The sequence below is a fragment of the Pan troglodytes genome, chromosome 1 (assembly GCF_028858775.2).
Source record: "Pan troglodytes isolate AG18354 chromosome 1, NHGRI_mPanTro3-v2.0_pri, whole genome shotgun sequence".
NCBI classification, from domain to species: Eukaryota; Metazoa; Chordata; class Mammalia; order Primates; family Hominidae; genus Pan; species Pan troglodytes.
Window position 1 is genome coordinate 210,093,341 of NC_072398.2, and position 20,443 is coordinate 210,113,783.

The 20,443-nt window shown below is 38.4% G+C and overlaps 1 protein-coding gene across 50 annotated transcripts in view; it reads left to right on the plus strand.

Annotated features, from left to right (window-relative positions):
* The window catches only part of EIF4G3 (eukaryotic translation initiation factor 4 gamma 3), a 367,607-nt gene that overhangs the window by 68,191 nt on the left and 278,973 nt on the right, over positions 1-20,443 (plus strand). For 3 of the 50 annotated variants that reach the window (XM_063785276.1, XM_063785282.1, XM_063785285.1), the window contains exon 3: positions 12,545-12,681. The exons of 43 other annotated variants lie outside the window; for them this stretch is intronic. The gene's annotated coding sequence lies outside the window, so the exon portion shown is untranslated. Of the gene's footprint in view, positions 1-12,544; positions 12,682-20,443 lie in introns of those variants that run through there. 4 more of the 50 variants (XM_063785255.1, XM_016955644.4, XM_016955579.4 and 1 more) reach the window with 4 other exon arrangements.

Here is a 20,443-nt window from a genome sequence, read left to right on the forward strand (position 1 = left end):
CAAGATCATACCACTGCACTGCAGCTTGGGTGTCGGAGTGAGATTCTATCCCAAAAATAAAAAATTTGTTACAGTCTCTGTTGAAATGGGCCATACACTTCATTTCAGTGTTGTGTTAGTCCTCAAAAATTAGCAATAATTCCTAGAGGAACTGCTACATTCAAATGCTTCCTCTGTTCCTTGCATTAAAAATTGGGAAATACATAAATGATACTGTGGCCACCAGGAAACTCTGGAACAAATTAATGGCCCAAGTTTTGCAATATTGTAGGAATTTATAGACTGCTAGTCTTTGTCTTACTTACTTATTTACTTTCATTTAAATATTCTTTTTCTTCTTGTTGTTGTTTCTTTTATACTTATTTTAATTTTATAGAGACAAAGTCTTGCTAGGTTGCCTGTGCTCGTCTGGAACTCCTGGGCTCAAGCGATCCTCCTGCTTCAGCCTCCCAAAGTGTTAGGATTACAGGCATGAGCCACCATGTCCAGTCCCATTTAAATATTCTATTATTTGTGTTTTTTGTAAGCTATCTCAGATCCATTGTGGAATAAAGCAAGACATAAAATAGTGGAAAAATAAACATCATGAGCAGGGCTGAAACAAAGTAAGGGTACAAAACCCTTGTAGCTTTTTCCTTGAGACAGTCTTGCTCAGTTGCCCAGGCTGGAGTGCGGTGCTGTGATCTCAGCTCACTGCAACCTCTGTCTGCCAGGTTCAAGCAATTCTTGTGCGTCAGCCTACTGAGTAGCTGGGATTACAGATGTGCACCACTATGCCCAGCTAATTTTTGTATTTTTAGTAGAGATGGGGTTTCTTCATGTTGGCCAAACTGGCCTCAAACTCTGCCTCATGCGAGCCACCCGCCTCATCCTCCCAAAATGCTGGAATTTACAGGCATTGAGCCACCACACCTGGCCCCTTGTAGTTTTTTTTTTTTTTTTTTTTGAGATGGAGTCTCACTCTGTCGCCCAGTCTGGAGTGCAGTGGCGCGATCTCAGCTCACTGCGACCTCTGTCTCCCGGGTTGAAGTGATTCTCCTGCCTCAGCCTCCCGAGTAGCTGGGATTACAGGCATGTGCCACCACACCCAGCTAATTTTTGTATTTTAGTAGAGACGGGGTTTTGCCATGTTGGCCAGACTGGTCTCGAACACCTGAGCTCAGGTAATCTGCTTGCCTTGGCCTCCCGAAGTGCTGGGATTACAGGTGTCAGCCACCACACCTGGCCCCTTGTAGTTTTAAAAGATAAAACATTAATTTCTTTAACATCTTTATGCATTTATATTAGTCCTTATATATAAGCCTTCATATTCAGAAATTAATAATGAAATGAAATACCTTACTAAACTTAATAGTGTCCTACACTGGAAGGATGTAATAGAGTAAAATTGACAACCCGTTTTATCAACATTCCCCTCCTTTCTCCGTTGTCTAATAATCTTACTAATGACGAGTGAAAAGACAATAGAAGTAGTTATACATGTTTATATATATTACATATAAACATGTACAGTAGTTTATATGTAATACAGGGAATTGATTTCTGAATAATAGGGTTGATTGTACATCTGTTTTATATACCTAGCTTATTTTAGACCTTCCTCATGGATATTACTTAAGAGATGGTTTCTTAGCAAGTGGTCAGATTTTCTTTGTTTATTCTTTCAAAGATTGTATTTTTTGTTTGTTTCTTTGAGACAGGGCCTTGCTATGTGCAGTGGTTGGAGTGCCCAGGCTGGAGTGCAGTGGTGTGATCTCAACACTGCATCCTCTGCCTCCCAGGCTTAAGCGATCCTTCCGCTTCAATCTCCTGAGTAGCTGGGACTACAGGTGTGCGCCACTGCCCCTGGCTAATTTTGTTATTATTTGTAGAGATGAGTTCTCCTTGTGTTGCCCAGGCTGGTCTTGAATTCCTGGGCTCAAGCAGTCCTCCTGCCTTGGCCTCCCAAAGTTCTGGGATCGCAGGCACAAGCCAACCTGGCCAAAAAAGAATTGTTATAAGTTGTATAAGCTGGGCATGGTGGCACGTGTCTGTAGTCCCAGCTACTCGGGAGGCTGAAGCAGGAGAATTGCTTGAGTCGGGGCAGTTGAGGCTGCAGTGAGCCATGATTGTACCACTTCACTCCAGCCTGGGTGACAGCATGAGATCCTGTTTCAAACAAGAAGAAAAACAGAAATCAAATAACTTGTGTGAATAGCTGTAATGCTCACACTAATAGTATCACTTGTTTCATTAATAAAACTTTATACATTGGACAGACCTATTAAGATTATAGCTAACTTGTGGAGACCCCTGCTCTGGAACCTCAGAACTCATCTCTTAGCCAATAAAATTTGTGACTGTAAATGCCAAGCTATTTTTAAAAATTGGATAGTTTTCAGGTTGGGCGTGGTAGCTCATTCCTGTCATCCCAGCACTTTGGGAAGCTGAGGCAGGCAGATCACTTGAGGTCAGGAGTTTGAGACCAGCCTGGCCAACATGGCCAGTCTTTACTAAAAATACAAAAAAATTAGCCGGGCATGGTGGTACACGCCTGTAGTCCCAGTTTTTAAGGAGGCTGAGGCAGGAGAATTGCTTGAATTAAGAGGCAGAGGTTGCAGCGAGCCAAGATGGTGCCACTGCATTCCAGTCTGGGTGACAGAGTAAGACTCCATCTTAATAAGTAAATAATAAAATCAAAAATTGGATAGTTTTCTAAATAACCACTATGATAGTAACATTTATTGAGCTTTCCTATCTGCCAGACAGTGTTAGATGCTCTGGATATATTATTTCAGTTCCAGGAGAGAGTTTGCATTTTCCCATACTTTTTTTGTTTTAAATGCTGAAAGAAATTTTAGCAATATATTGTATAGAGTACAGTAGCCCATGTGGTGTGAAACTTGATTCTCTGGTTTTCTGTAGGGCTGATAGGTAAGTTGCCCTTGTCCTGATGTGTCAACAATAGAGTGTAAAGTGTGAAGAGTATTTTGAATACAATAGTCATTTCTGTGAATGGCTACCGTAATATCTGTTGGTTTTCCTCCAACCTCAGTGGCCACTTCTCTGCAAGCTGCTTTACTAATTCCTCCTTTGTCTTATTGTCAGGTGCTTTACCTTCTTCCTTTTTTTAAGTTTTTAATTTTTTTTGGCATTAAATGCTATTTTTATGTTCATTGCTTTCAAATTTGTATCTTTGGATGAGAGATCTAGCCTGAATTGCATATTCATATATTCACTTTGTGTATTTACATCTCCTCCTGGATTTTTCATAGGCATTTCAGAATTTTTATGCTCAAAATAAAACTTTTGATTTCCTTTCTACTTCTATTTCTACTTGTTCCTTTCCAGTTTTGGCGAGTAGTACTGCTGTCTGCCTAACTACTCAAGATACACTATCTGTAAACTATTCTTGGTTATTCCTTTCCTTCATGCCTCTTATGCAATAGCTATTCCCCTTGGTTTTACTATCTAAACTAGTCCTTTTCTCCCCATTCATTTCTGTTATCCTACTGTCTTCTAGGCCACTACCTTTTATTTGGACAACTGCTATAATCTCCCAGCTTTTTTTCTTTCCTCTCTTACCCTTCTCAGGTTTATTTTTTATAAAAAATGAATGGTCTTTAACAGTGCTATTATGGATCTCCTCTGTTTAAATTCTCCCATTGTCGCCTGTTAAAAGAATTCATACTGCTTACCAGGCCCTACAAGCCTCTCAGTGATGTACCTCCTGCTTAAATTTCCAAACTCTAATTGCTACTCTCAGCATAGCTCCCTTGATCCTTTAACAAAAAAAAAAAAAAAAAGAGACAGGGTCTTGCTCTGTCACTTAGGCTGGAGTGCAGTGGCACATTCATATTTCACTGTAACCTTGAACTCCTTGGCTCAAGCGACCCTTCTGCCTCAGCTTCCTGGGTAGCTAGGACTACAGGCACATGCGACCATGCCCAGCTAATTTTTTATTTGTATTTTTGTAGAGATGAGTTCTTGACAAGTTGCCCAGGCTGGCCTTGAACTCCTAGCCTCAACCAATCCTCCTACATTGGCCTTCCAAAGTGCTGGGATTATAGGAGTGAGTCTCTGTGCCCGACCACTCTTATCATCCTTGATCACAGCTGTTTCCCACCTAAAACCTGTACCCCAGATGCCTACCTTCCTGGAATGTTCTTTCCCTTTCTCTTCATAGGATGAGCTTATTTGTATTACTCAGATTTCAATTCAGAAATTACTTCTACTTTATCTAGAATACTATTGCCTTCCTCTCATGTCATTTAAAAAAATTTTCTTCGTACCATTTTCACTATTTTATTTTTTATGTATTTTAATCTTAAAAAAACATTTTAGGTTCAGGGGTATATATGCAGGTTTGTTTATATAGATAAATTGCATGTCATGGTGGGGGTTTGGTGTACAGATTTTTTTTTTTTTTTTTTTTAAGACGGAGTTTCACTCGTTGCATAGGCTGGAGTGCAATGGCGCAATCTCGGCTCACTGCAACCTCCACCTCCCAGGTTCAAGTTATTCTCCTGCCTCAGCCACCTGAGTAGCTGGGATTACAGGCTTGCGCCACCACCTACGGCTAATTTTTGTATTTTTTGTTTTTAGTAGAAATGCGGTTTCACCATGTTGGCCAGGCTGGTCTTGAACTCCTGACCTCAGATGATCTGCCTGCCTTGGCCTCCCAAAATGCTGGTATTACAGGCGTGAGCCAACGCGCCTGACCTGTACAGATTATTTTATCACCCAGGTAATAAGCATAGTACTTGATAGGTAGTTTTTCAATCCTCACTCTCCACTCACACTTCACCCTCAAGTAGACCTTGCTGTCTATTGTTCCCTTCTTTGTGTCAATGCGTACTCAATTTTTAGCTCCCACTTGTGAGAACGTGCAGTATTTGGTTTTCTGTTCCTTCATTAGTTGTCTTAGGATGACTTTCAGCTCCATCCATGTTGCTGCAAAGGACATGATCTCATTTTTTTTTATGGGCGTGTAGTATTTCATGGTGTATATATACCACATTTTCTTTAGTCTACCATTGAAGGGCATTTAGGTTGGTTGTATGTCTTTGCTATTGTGAATAGTGCTATGACAAACATACCTGTGCATGTGTCTTTTTAGTAGAACGATTTATATTCCTTTGGGTATATACCCAATAATGGGATTGCTGGGTCAAATGGTTTAAGTTCTTTGAGAAATTGGTAAACTGCTTTCCACAATGGCTGAAGTAATTTACATTTCCACACTAGCAGTATATAAGCATTCCCTTTGCTCCGCAACATAGTCAGCCTCTGTTATTTTTTGACTTTTTAATAATGGCCATCGTGACTGGTATAAGGTAGTATCTTATTGTGGTTTTGATTTGCATTTCTCTAATGATTAGTTATGTGGAGCATTTTTTCATATGCTTGTTGGCCATGTATATGTCTTCTTTAGAAAAGTGTTTGTTCATGTTCTTTGCCCACTTTATAATTTTTCCTATTTTAATTGTCTCATTTGTTTACTGACTTTTGGTCTGTTTGCTCCCAATAGAATGTAAGTGCCACAAGTTGTTTGGTTTATTACTTTGTAGCTACTCATAAAATATTTGTTGAGGATGGATGAATGAAGAAGGATGTTACTAGTGCTTTCAAGAAGACTTTTAAGCATTTGTCTTTCTAGTACCACTTTCCTGCTCATGATCATATATTACTTCTAGTCTGAGGGCCAGAAAGGGGAATTAACAGATTGAATGTCATGTAGCCGGCATTGTTCAGAGTATTTCATGTAGTGATTTAGTTAATACTCAGAGCAATTTATGGGTGTTTTTACTATTACCATTTTATAATTGAGGAGCTAATACTTCGAGGTTAACTATGATTACACAGTTTACTAAGGGATAAAGTTAGAAATGGAATCCAAGAATGTCTGACCCCAAGACCCCTGCAGCATGAAATGGTAAGGAATTCTGTGGACAAACTGCTATACGAACACAGAATTTTGGTCACTTAAAAAGGGAGAGATGGATCTTGTTGTTTTTTTTGTTCTGAGACAGAGTCTTGCTCTGTTGCCCAGGTTGGAGTGCAGTGGTGTGATCTTGGCTCACTGCAACCGCTGCCTCCCAGGTTCAAGCAATTCTTGTGCCTCAGCCTCCCAAGTAGCTGGGACTACAGACACATGCCACCACACTCGGCTAATTTTTGTATTTTTTGTAGAGATGAGGTTTCACCATGTTAGCCAGACTGGTCTCGAACTACTGGCCTCAGATGATCCACCCACCTTGGCCTCCCAAAGTGCTGGGATTATAGGCATGAGCCAGTGTGCCCAGCCTGGATCTTGTTTCTTCATTAATTTTTCCTCTTTCATTCTTCCACTGCTGTAAGTTTATCCTCATAGTCACCATTTACCCATTCATCTCCAGATAAAATGAATCACACTCAATATTCTCTAGGGCATTATTTATTATTTTATTTTATTTTATTTTATTTTTACAGTTCTCTTAAAACAGGATTTGTAAAAGTTAAGTGATATGGAGTAGGGAAGATTTAGGATTCCGTTTTGGTTGCCTCCTTGCCTCCTTGCTGTGTAAATAGTGAACATTTGGTGTAGGGGACTGGGTAGATGGTAATAGTCAAGGGTATGGAAGAGGGACAGGGAAAGTGAATAGAAAGCAGTATAGGAGTAGAGTTCAGCTGACCAGATGGACTGGGTTACCGGACTGCAATTTTTCAGTCTGTTATTATAGTACATTAAATCAAACAAATCACACCAATGCTTATCTTAAAAGCATTAAGGAGCTTTAGTGAGACATTGTACTATGAGGAGATCCATGTGCTTTTACAAATATTATCAATTAAAAAAATACATCCAAATATTTCCCCCTTATAGTAACTTTGTCAGAATTAAAGCATAATATAGTTGGTTTCAATATAAATTTTTAGTACTAGTAAAGGTGGTTTAATAGGAAAGAGAATTGAAATGGAATATATTTGTGATCCTGTTCCTTTTGCTATGGATGGATACGTTAATTTTTTTCTCTTGACATTATTGTTTTAATTTTTAAGTTATTACTTGAGGTTATAGAATAAAATTAAGAATTTGCTGCCATTATTACTGAATTAACATTTCACTGGACTATTGGCATATCAGAAATTGCTTTCATTATTGATGACTATAAAGAATACCTGGAGAGGAGGAAAAATAAGAGGATGGGGTGGAAGAGATGACAAGAGTCAAGATGGTGGGAGGGTGTCAAATAATAAAGAAATTGTTCTAATTATTAAGAACCTAATCCTGAGTTTAAGCCATATGTATACTGTGTTTCAAATAATACCATCAAATTTTTATTAATGATGATTTTAAGAATATCTCTTTAGCATTGTCCATTTATTAACATAGCACCATAAGTGCGTCATGGATGAATTTAATTAATGTTTGGTAACTTAAGGTTTGTGTTATCAGGTGTATTATATAACCATAGCATTTATAATTTGAAGTTGGCAGTCTGGTACAAAGTGTTGGGGGAAAATTGTTTTATTGGGTAAAAATCAGGGTTTGCAATCTGTGGCTCACTGGCTGGCTACCTGTTTTTATAAATAATTTTTGTATTTTTAATGGAGACGGGGTTTCACCATGGTGGCCAGGCTGGTCTCAAACTCCTGACCTCAGGTGATCAACCCACCTTGGCCTCCCAAAGTGGTGGGATTACAGGCATGAGCCACTATGCCCAGCCAGAAATACCTCCATTTTCAAAACTATTTCCTTTTTGGTGTTTGTCTTTTTTCCTCAGATAGCTTACCATATAAAACTGCAACATTCTTTAGTTGCTTTCTAGGCCTGAGAATTCACAGCATCTTAATTGGGCTTTGGTGCATGTTTCATAAATCTTCTCAAGCTTATCCCATTTTTTAATTTGTAATTTATGATTTCATTTATAAGTTTTTTGTATTTAACTTATAACTTTAACAGATGGCCGAGCTCTCAAGTGTGATGAAAAGAAAGTTTTTTTTTGTTACCAGTTACACTCTGAAGGTCTGGGTGTACTTTATTGTAGTTCCCTGCCTGTGTTGCAGAATACAAATTATTTGATTCAAGAAAGTATTTATGATACGTTCTTGGACAATATAATGATGTAATAAATATAATAATAACATAAAGGTGAAATTTGTAGCTGTTTGATCAGTTTCACTCAAAGTGGTATTGATTACATTGATTTAAAGTTGGAGGAATGTCTGTTGGAATGAGTCCCTCCCTCCCACCCTCCCTTCCTTCCTTTCTTTCTTTCTTCCTTCCTTACTCGCTCCCTCCCTCCGTTTGTTTTTTTTTTTTTCTTTTTTTCCTGAGACCCTGTTGCCCAGGCTAGAGTGTAGTGGTGCAATCTCGGCTCACTGCAACCTCTACCTCCTGGGTTCGAGTGATTCTACCACTTCAGCCTCCCGAGTAGCTTGGAATTACTGATGCCCACCACCACGTCTGGCTAACTTTTGTATTTTTTGGTAGAGACAGAGTTTTGCCACGTTGGCCAGGCTGGTCTTGAACTCCTGACCTCAAGTGATCTGCCCACCTCAGCCTCCCAAAGTGCCGAGTTTACTGGCGTGAGCCACCGTGCTCGGCCCTATTGCATATTTTATCCTGCAGTGATTTAAATTAAGATGAAATTCTTGACCAGGCACGGTGGCTCATGCCTGTAATCCCAGCACTTTGGGAGGATGTTTTTCATTGATAGTTAACCATGATTTTTCACTTTGTGAAGTTATTTTTACCGTTAAACTTTGATCTCTTTTTTATCTGAAAATACGTTGACTTATTTCTAGGTACCGTAACTAAATCTCTCCTTAGGTATATTGACAGTCTTCATCTGATTTAGTATAAGCGTGCTTTGACTTGGGTTTATTGGCTGTGGAGAAGGATCTTTTCTTGATACTAGTGAAGAGAAAAGTTTGTCAGGAGTAGTGTCAAAAAGCAGGTTGGGTGGTTTCCATCTTGTGAAGTCATTAAGCAAGATTTGAGGAGTGTGGATGATCCTATATTGCTTTTTTCCTGTCATTGAGAAAGAACGTAGTTTGCCGCCCAAGCCCAGCTGTTTTCCTGTGTGGTTCCTGTTTTACTGTTACTGTTGCATAACAATTCTCTTTGTTTGTGTAGATTCGCAGGATAAGCCATACTACTTCTTTTTTTTTGTAAGAGATGGGATCTGCCTGGAGAGCAGCCTGGCATAATCATAGCGCATTTCAGCCTTGAACTTCATGGGCTCAAGGGATCCTTCTGCCTCAGACTCCTGAGTAGTTGGGACTATAGGCACGTGAAATGTGCTTGGCAAGCCATACTTTTTTTAAGTCTATTGAACTGGATCATGATGATGAAACATTTTGAGTTTATGACTTCTTTCTGCAATATTCTGGATCCTGGGGTGAGAGTGGTAGAACAGATATGATGCTTGTCTCACCATGGAGTTCTAATATTATTTTTAAATTACATGCAATAATGTTTACTTTTTTTGGTAACAGCATTATTGAGATATAATTCACACACCATAAAATTCAGCCAATGAAAATGTACAAATGTACAGTTAACTGTATTAAATTATACTTAATATCCAGAGTTGTGCATCCATCACCACAGTTTTAGAATGTTTGGTTTATCTCAAAAAGAAACCCAGGATCCTTTAGCAGTCACCCTCCTTCCTCCCACCTCTCCCTTCAGCTTAGGCAACCACTAACCTACTTTCTGCCTCTATGGATTTACCTATTCTGGACATTTCATATAAGCAGAATCACATGATATACAGTCTTTGGTGATTGGCTTCTTTAACTTACCATAATGTTTTCAAGGTTTATCCGTAATGTACATGTATCAGCACTTTCTTTTTATTGCCAAATAAAATTCCATTGTATTGATATGCCACAATTTGTCCATCTAACAGCTGATGGACATTTATCTCCACTTTTTTGCTATTATATATAATGCTGATGTGAACATTTGTGTACAAGTTTTACATGGACATGCTTTTTATTTTTCTGTTGAATACGTGCCTAGGAGTGAAATTACTGAACCATACGGTGACTCTATTGCTTAACCTTTTGAGGAACTGACTATTCATTTATTTTGGATATATAGTTTCTAAGTTCTGAAAAATGAATGGTTTTTGTAACCTACTGTGTAGAAGACACAGAAAACTTCCATTTACCCTGTTATATTCCTTCAATGATGTCCCTTTGTGGATAAACTCTGCCCCCAACCTCTAGGCCCTGGCAAGCACTGATCTGCTTTCCATTTCTACATTTTTGTCTTAACTAGTATATTATATAAATGGACTTACAGTCTTTTTGAGTCTAGCTTCTCCGCCACTTGCACTCCCTCAGGGACAGGGTCTCACTCTGTTGCCCAGGCAGGAGTGCAGTGAGTCTAGCTTCTTTTACTTAAAATAATTAGCATTTGAGATTCATTCATGTCTTTGTGTTTATTAATAGTTAATTCCTTTTAAATGCCTACTAGTATTCCATTATATGGATGTACCATAGTTTGTCTATTGGCCAGTTGAAGATATTTGACTCATTTCTAGTGTTTTTGGCCTTTATGAATGAAACTGCTGCAAGCATTTGTGTTCAGGGTTTTGTGTAAATTTAAGTTGTCATTTATGTTGGGTAATACCTATGAGTGGGATTGCTGAGTCATATGGTTAGTGTATGTTTAATTTTATAAGAAACTGCCAAACTGCTTTCCAAAGTGACTATACCATTTTGCACTCTACCAACAATGTGTGAGATTTTCAGTTGCTCCTCATCCTTATCAGCACTCATTATTGTCATTTTTTTATGGTTTCAGTTAGTGTAACAGGTATAGTGATATCTCGTTTTGGTTCTAATTTGCATTCATTAATGATGTTTCATTAAGGAAGTAAAGAGCCTTTTGTGTCTTTATTTGTGACATGTATATTTTCTTTGATTAGGTGTCATTCATTTAAAACTTTTCCCCATTTGAGGCTAGGCACGGTGGGTCGTGCCTATAATCCCAGCACTTTGGAAGGCTAAGGCAGGAGCATTGCTTGAACTCAGGAGTTTGGGACCAGCCTGGGCAACATAGCGAGACTTCATCTTTACAAAAAATGAAAAAATTAGCTGGGCATGGTGGCACATACCAGTTACAGGTTGAGCTGGGAAGGTTGCTTAAGCCTGGGAGATCAAGGCTGCAGTGAGCCATGAGTGCAACTGCACTCCAGTGTGGGGCAACAGAGCAAGACCCTGTCTCTCAAAACAGCAACCACAGCAAACTTTTGCCCATTTGAAAAATATTAGGTTGTTTGTTGTCTTGTTATTGAGTGTTTAGTTTCTTTCTTCTTCTTCTTCTTCTTCTTCTTCTTCCTTTTTTTTTTTTCTGAGACAGGGCCTCGCTCTGGTTGCCCAGGCTGGAGTACTGTGGCGTGATCTCTGCTCACTGCAGTCTCCACCTCCTGAGCTCAGGTGATTCTCCCACCTCAACCTCCCAAGTTGTTGGGATTACAGGCTCTAACATGCCTGCCTAATTTTTTGTGTTTTTAGTAGAGATGCAGTTTCGCCATCTTGCCCAGGCTAGTCCTGAACTCCTGGACTCAAGCAGTTCACCCACCTCAGCCTCCTAAAGTGTTGGGATTATGGGCATGAGCCACTGGGCCCAGCCTAGTTTCTTCATGTATCCTAGATACAAATCCTTTATCTTATTTACGTAAGTTTTAAAAGTATTTACCACAATCTGTATCCTGTCTCTTTGTTCTTATAACAATGTCTTTCACAGTGGAAATGTTTGTAGTTTTGATGATGTTCAGTTTATCAATTTTCTTCTTTTTAAAAAATATTTTGTAGAGACAAGGCCTTGCTTGCTATGTTGCCCAAGCTGGTCTCAAATTCCTGGACTCAAGTGATCCTCCCACCCCGTCCTCCCAAAGTGCTTTGATTATAGGCATGAGCCACTGTGCCTGGTCATATCAATTTTTTTTTTAAAATACATCATGCTTTTGATGTATTATCTAGGAACTCTTGGCCTAATCCAAGATAACAGTTGTTTCCTCTTATTGTTTCTTCTAAAAGATTCATAGTTTTCTGTTTTACTCTAGATCCACACATTTTGAATTAATTTTTGTACAAAGGGTGAGGTGTTGGTAAAGAGTGTCATTGGTTTGCATATGGTTTTTCAGTTGTTCCAGCACCATTTGTTGAAAAGACTATTTCTCCACTTAATTGCCGTTGCACCTTTGTGAAAAATCGATTCACCACATTTGTGTGGGCCTTCTTACAGGTTTTATATTCTGTTCATTGATTTGTTTTTATGTCCTTTTGCCAGTACCACACTATCTTGGTTTTCAAGTGTTAATTTTAATGTTGGAATGTTTTATCTAATACCCCCTTCCTTTTGGTTTTTCAAAGTTAAAAACTTCATTTTTCCTATCATAAAAAACAGACATTTTATTTTACCTGAGGTGACATATAGCAATACCTCAAATTCATGAGTTACTCCTTTCTTCCTATCTGGATTGTAAACAACAGTTTGAGATACTGAGGTAGAGGATATGTCAAGTTGAAGATGCTGTGGATGACTGCGTGTCCTTTTTCCTAGGGATACCTACTGAAAGTGGTTGCATTGTGTACAAGTCTGATCATTAGCTGCATCATCTTAGCACACAGCACCTTTTTCGATGAAGAGAGTCTCACTCCTTTTACTCCGGAAAGGAAATACAAAATTGGAAAGATCGTGTATCCTTGATAGAATCTGCACACTATTTGTACAGAATAGTAAAGCCAAACTTAGAAGAATCTCCTCTGACTATTCCATAGTCATGGTTCTTTTATCTATTTATTTTAAAAGTTTATTTTTTGTGGTAAAGTATACATAACACAGTATTTACCATTTTAATCATTTTTCGGTGTACAGTTCTGTGGCATTAAGTAAATTCACATCATGCAGTCATAACCACCATTCATGTTCAAGATTAATCATGATTATTTTTTAACCTAAGTTACATCACTGAAACTTCTAGCACATTAAAGTTACATTCACTTTTTGAAATTACACTTTAACAATGCTCTAGCATTTCAGGTCAATCAAGGCCTTAACATTTTTGTAAATCTTATAGTTATACCCATAAAAACTTTCAGCCAGTAGTATAACTTCCAGCAAACTTTGACTTTCGTCATATGTGAGTAGCATTCAGTTATTCTTTAAAAGATAGCTTTTTAAAGTCTGCCAAATGTATGTAGCTCACCTATTATTATCCCCATCTATGTCCAGAGAAATTTGGCATATCAGCATGTTTTATTTTGGTTATTATCAAGGCCATTTGAGTGGTTCAGATGTAGGACCCAACTGGAATTGTTAACTTCAACTTGTTTTTGTTACTGATATTTCTTCAAAGTGGGCAATTAAAAAATTGTATAAATTTATGGGGGACAAGTGTAATTTTGTTCAATGGATATACTGCTGTAGTGGTGAAGTCAGGGTTTTCAATGTGTCCATCACTTGAAAAACATATGTTGTACCCATTAAGTAATTTCTCATCATCCCCCTTGTGAGTCTTTGTTTTCTGACATTCCACACTCTACCTCCATGTGTGTACATTATTTAAATCTCAACAGTAAGTGAGAACATGTGGTATTTGTCTTTCTGAGTTGTTTCACATAAGATCATGGCTTCCAGTTCCATCTCTGTTGCTGCAAAAGAATGACCTCATTTTTTTATGGTTGAATAGTATTCCATTGTGTATATATACTACATCTTCTTTATGCAGTCATCTTCTGATGGACACTTAGGTTGATTCCATATTTTTGCTATTGTGCAAGGTGGGCATTTTTGAGGAGAGAGGCTTACTTTGTTGCCTTCTGCCTTTGCTTTGCCATATGGATTGATTGTATTTGAATCTGAATTGGGCGTTAGAAAACACTGTTAAAGCATATTAGTCTGTTGTAGAACTAAAAATGTGAGGGCATTAGAAACTTCATTTGAAACTTTTATGAGTGTATCATTCATTTTTGCATATGAATATCATTTTGTCTCACAGAAAATGTGTATGTGTATTTTTATCTTGTGTAGAAATAACAGCGTAGTCAGCAGCCATTGTTGCATAGTCTCTGGCAATATTGTTTTGTTTTTTTTGTTTGTATGTTTCTAAACTTACAGGATATGTTTCTGGGTAAACTTAAAAATGACTAGGAAATCAGTTGGCAATATGTGCTGACTTGTATCTGAGTTAATAGAAAATCAGAGCCAGAACAAGGGGTTTTCTGGCTAAGCTCTTTCAGACTAATGTTTCTGGATTTGTTAAAAATCTAATATAGGTCAGGTGTAGTGGCTCATGCCTGTAATCCCAGCACTTTGGGAGGCCGAGGCAAGAGGATTGCTTGAGCCCAGGAGTTTGAGACTAGCCTGGGCAACATAGGGAGACACCATCTCTACCAAAAAATTTAAAGATTAGCTGGGCACGATGGTACACACCTGTAGTCCCAGCTACTCTGGTGAGTGAGGTGAGATCACTTGAGCCCAGAAGGTTGAGGCTGCAGTCAGCTGTGAACCCAACACTATACTCCAAAACAAAACAAAATCTAATATAATGGTTTCTAGTTGTGTACATTCCAGAGATACTAATTGCAAAGATTCAATGATAAAGAATAGTATAGTCTTGCAATTCTAAAATTCCAAGAGCTTGGAAAACTTATTCTTTTTCTTGCATTGGTAAATTTCTGGACAGAAGGGTAGAAGTTTGAATATTCATATATTTTGCTGTAGAGATATTAATGTGTTTGATTAAGGGTACTGCCTAGATTCTGCTAGGGGTGTTAAGTAATATACATAACCACTGTATTTGCTTTCCCGTAGGGTTTTTGGACCTGAATTAACAGCCAGCATTAAATTGAGTTGAAACAGAGTTTAAAATTGGTTAGTTTTATTTCCTTAGATCTCAATGGTAAAAGGTAAGGAGAGCAAAGGAAGAATTGCCCAGGTGAATATTTGGGCTTGAGGGATCCTGTCATCACAGCTTTCTTAGTGGCTGGAACTACAGGTATGCACCACTGTGCCAGGCTCTTTTTAAAAATAGGTTATTTTTTCTTTTGTAGGGGCTATTTACAAAAAGAAATCCTGGCTTTTATTATTATTATTATTATACTTTAAGTTCTAGGGTACATGTGCACAACGTGCAGGTTTCTTACATATGCATACATGTGCCATGTTGGTGTGCTGCACCCATTAACTCGTTGTTTACATTAGGTACATCTCCTAATGCTGTCCCTCCCCCCTCCCCCCACCTCACGACAGGCCCCGGTGTGTGATGTTCCCTTTCCTGTGTCCAAGTGTTCTCATTGTTCAGTTCCCACCTATGAGTGAGAACATGTGGTGTTTGGTTTTCTGTCTTTGTGATAGTTTTCTGAGAATGATGGTTTCCGTCTTCATCCATGTCCCTACAAAGGACATGAACTCATCCTTTTTTATGGCTGCATAGTATTCCATGGTGTATATTATGTGCCACATTTTCTTAATCCAGTCTATCATTGATGGGCATTTGGGTTGGTTCCAAGTCTTTGCTATTGTGAATTGTGCTGCAATAAACATATGTGTGCATGTGTCTTTATAGCAGCATGATCTATAATCCTTTGGGTATATGCCCAGTAATGGGGTGGCTGGGTCAAATGGTATTTCTAGTTCTGGATCCTTGAGGAATCGCCACACTGTCTTCCACAATGGTTGAACTAGTTTACAGTCCCACCAACAGTGTAAAAGTGTTCCTAAGGAAATCATGGCTTTTTATTTAAAAAAAAAAAAAATTTTTTTTTTATACTTTAAGTTCTAGGGTACATGTGCACAACGTGCAGGTTTGTTACATATGTGTACATGTGCCATGTTGGTGTGCTGCACCCATTAACTCGTCATTTACATTAGGTATGTCTCCTAATGCTATCCCTCCCCCCTCCCCCCACCCCATGACAGGCCCTGGTGTGTGATGTTCCCCTTCCTGTGTCCAAGTGTTCTCACTGTTCACTTCCCACCTATGAGTGAGAACATGTGGTTTTTGGTTTTTTGTCCTTGTGATAGTTTGCTGAGACTGATGGTTTCCAGCTTCATCCATGTCCCTACAAAGGACATGAACTCATCCTTTTTTATGGCTGCATAGTATTCCATGGTGTATATTATGTGCCACATTTTCTTAATCCAGTCTGTCATTGATGGACATTTGGATTGGTTTGAAGTCTTTGCTGTTGTGAATTGTGCCGCAGTAAACATATGTGTGCATGTGTCTTTATAGCAGCATGATTTATAATCCTTTGGGTATATACCCAGTAATGGGATGCCTGGGTCAAATGGTATTTCTAGTTCTAGATCCTTGAGGAATCACCACACTGTCTTCCACAATGGTTGAACTAGTTTACAGTCCCACCAACAGTGTAAAAGTGTTCCTATTTCTCCACATCCTCTCCAGCACCTGTTGTTTCCTGACTTTTTAATGATCGCCATTCTAACTGGTGTGAGATAGTATCTCATTGTGGTTTTGATTTGCATTTCTCTGATGGCCAGTGACGATGAGCATTTTTTCATGTGTCTGTTGGCTGCATAAATGTCTTCTTTTGAGAAGTGTCTGTTCATATCCTTTGCCCACTTTGTGATGGGGTTGTTTGTTTTGTTCTTGTAAATTTGTTTGAGTTCTTTGTAGATTCTGGATATTAGCCCTTTGTCAGATGAGTAGATTGCAAAATTTTTCTTCCATTCTGTAGGTTGCGTGTTCACTCTGATGGTAGTTTCTTTTGCTGTACAGAAGCTCTTTAGTTTAATTAGATCCCATTTGTCAATTTTGGCTTTTGTTGCCATTGCTTTTGGTGTTTTAGACATGAAGTCCTTGCCCATGCCTGTGTCCTGAATGGTATTGCCTAGGTTTTCTTCTAAGGTTTTTATGGTTTTAGGTCTAACATTTAAGTCTTTAATCCATCTTGAATTAATTTTTGTATAAGGTGTAAGGAAGGGATCCAGTTTCAGCTTTCTACATATGGCTAGCCAGTTTTCCCAGCACCATTTATTAAATAGGGAATCTTTTCCCCATTTCTTGTTTTTGTCAGGTTTGTCAAAGATCAGATGGTTGTAGATGTGTGGTATTATTTCTGAGGGCTCTGTTCTGTTCTGTTGGTCTATCTCTCTGTTTTGGTACCAGTACCATGCTGTTTTGGTTACTATAGCCTTGTAGTATAGTTTGAAGTCAGGTAGTGTGATGCCTCCAGCTTTGTTCTTCTGGCTTAGGATTGTATTGGCAGTGCGGGCCCTTTTTTGGTTCCAGATGAACTTTAAAGTAGTTTTTTCCAATTCTGTGAAGAAAGTTATTGGTAGCCTGATGGGGATGGCATTGAATCTGTAAATTACCTTGGGCAATATGGCCATTTTCACGATATTGATTTTATGAGGCCAGCATCATCCTGGTACCAAAGCCTGACAACAACAACAAAAAGAGAATTTTAGACCAATATCCCTGATGAATATTGATGCAAAAATCCTCAATAAAATACTGGCAAACCGAATCCAGCAGCACATCAAAAAGCTTATCCACAATGACCAAGTGGGCTTCGTCACTGGGATGCAAGGCTGGTTCAACATACACAAATCAATAAATGTAATCCAGCATGTAAACAGAACCAAAGACAAAAACCACATGATTATCTCAATAGATGCAGAAAAGGCCTTTGACAAAATTCAACAGCCCTTCATGCTAAAAACTCTCAATAAATTAGGTATTGATGGGATGTATCTCAAAATAATAAGAGCTATTTATGACAAACCCACAGCCAATATCATACTGAATGGGCAAAAACTGGAAGCATTCCCTTTGAAAACTGGCACAAGACAGGGATGCCCTCTCTCACCACTCCTATTCAACATAGTGTCGGAAGTTGGCCAGGGCAATCAGGCAGGAGAAAGAAATAAAGGGTATTCAATTAGGAAAAGAGGAAGTCAAATTGTCCCTGTTTGTAGATGACGTGATTGTATATTTAGAAAACCCCATCGTCTCAGCCCAAAATCTCCTTAAACTAATAAGCAACTTCAGCAAAGTCTCAGGATACAAAATCAATGTGCAAAAATCACAAGCATTCTTATATACCAATGACAGACAAACAGAGCCAAATCATGAGTAAACTCCCATTCACTATTGCTTCAAAGGGAATGAAATACCTAGGAATCCAACTTACAAGGGATGTGAAGGACCTCTTCAAGGAGAACTACAAACTACTGCTCAACGAAATAAAAGAGGACACAAACAAATGGAAGAACATTCCATGCTCATGGATAGGAAGAATCAATATCGTGGAAAAAAAAATTTTTTTTAATAGAGGCAGGGTCTCTTGTGGTCTAGGCTGGAGCTGGCTTGTTTAAATTGGATTTTTTTAATTTTTGAAAAACATATTCGTGTGGTTCAGAAGTAATGTTAAAAGACTGTAGCTATGATCAGGTGCGGTGGCTTATGCCTGTAATCCTAGCACTTTGGGAGGCCGAGGTGGGTGGATTGCCTGAGCTCAGGAGTTCGAGACCAGCCTGGGCAACATTGCAAAGCCCCATCTCTACTAAAAATACAAAAAATTAGCCGGCTGTGGTAGCGCATGTCTATAGTCCCAGCTACTTGGGAGGCTGAGTCACAGGAGGCTGAGTCACGAGAATCGCTTGAACCTGGAAGGCAGAGGTTGCAGTGAGCTGAGATTATGCCACTGAACTCCAACCTGGGTGACAGAGCGAGACTCTGTCTCCAAAAATAAAAAATTAAAAAAAGAAGACTATAGCTATTTCCAAAGTAACTGTATTTTAAACAGTACATGTTTTGAGAAATCCTGTTCGGTATCTTTGTGAAATAGAGTATAGTTTAGAAATTCTGCCATTATTTTATGTATTATAGAAGTTAACTTCCTTTTTTATTTCAGAACTATGTAGAAATAAGAAGTAGAGAAAGCATAAATTGACATTCACATCTTGGCCTAAATAAGAAATAATATAGAAAAAGACCCTTTGCATTATTTTTTATTTTTATTTTTATTTTTTTATTTTTATTTTTATTTTTGAGACGGAGTCTCGCTCTGTCGCCCAGGCTGGAGTGCAGTGGCGCGATCTCGGCTCACTGCAAGCTCCGCCTCCTGGGTTCACGCCATTCTCCTGCCTCAGCCTCCCGAGTAGCTGGGACTACAGGCGCCCGCTACCACGCCCGGCTAATTTTTTGTATTTTTAGTAGAGACGGGGTTTCACAGTGTTAGCCAGGATGGTCTCGATTTCCTGACCTCGTGATCCGCCCGCCTCGGCCTCCCAAAGTGCTGGGATTACAGGCGTGAGCCACCGCGCCCGGCCTGCATTATTTTTTAATCTCCTGATATTAGTTGCCTATTTTACCTATAAATCAGTATTTATTTGATGACATTTGTATCCTTGATCTTCCTTTCAATGAGGAAATGATAACTTGAGTCTTTCACTTTAAGAATATTGCTTATGCTGAACATTAGAGCAGTAGTTTTTCTTGTAGTGGAGTGGGGCAAGGTTTAGGAACGTTCAGCTGGGAATTATAAATGGAACATTAGTGTTTTGGCAGACTGAAAGACAATTTCTGTTTATTTTCACTTCTTCTTTTCTACTTTGTGCAAATCCACCTTTTAAGGAGGTACTGACTGTAAACAACCGCAGTGCCAGACATGATTGCCATTGATCAAGAAGGTTTATTTTGAAGAGAGTTCATCCTTCATGAAGTTTCATAAACATTTGTTCTTTAAAATGTATTGGTCCTCTCTTTTCTGCATAAGTAGGAAACATTCATATCAGTAATACATGTCACGTAATATCCTCATGGATTCTTGGATTTCTCTGATGAAATTTAGTCTTTGCAAGTGTATTTGCCTAGTTGGCATTTGTTGTAGCATGTATGTAGGGAGTACTTTAATAATCAGAGTCTTTAACCATCAAATTATATTTATTTCTGAAATTTGTCTTTTGTTATTATTCTACTAGAAAAAAGAAAGGAGAATTTGAAATTTTTTACATTTATATTTCTACTTAGAGTCTTAATTCAGTATTGCATACCATCTATGTAATCTTACTAATAGTTTTGCTTGTACTTCCTAATGATATAAATCACAGCAATTTGAAATACAGAAATATCAAGTGGATGTACTACTGTATTTCAATCATGGGTTATGAAAAATCAGCATGTTCTGGATTATTGTACGTGCATGTTACACTGCTCATTTATTGAATTAGAATTTTAAGTAGCACTATGAAAAGCTGTTTTGCCTGTATCTTGAGCTCAGAGGGAAAGAAACATCCAATGATTTATGCTTGGAGATACAGAGTTTGGTGAGAACTGGTAATAAGCACAATGGCAGGCAGAATTAGGAAGGAAGTATGTTGTAGTGTACAGAGTTTTACATGGGTCATTTCTTTGAATTCAAATTCTGTAGAAAATTTCTGGCAGTTCCTGTCTCATGCTGATTTATTTAGGCTTTTTTTTTTTTTTTT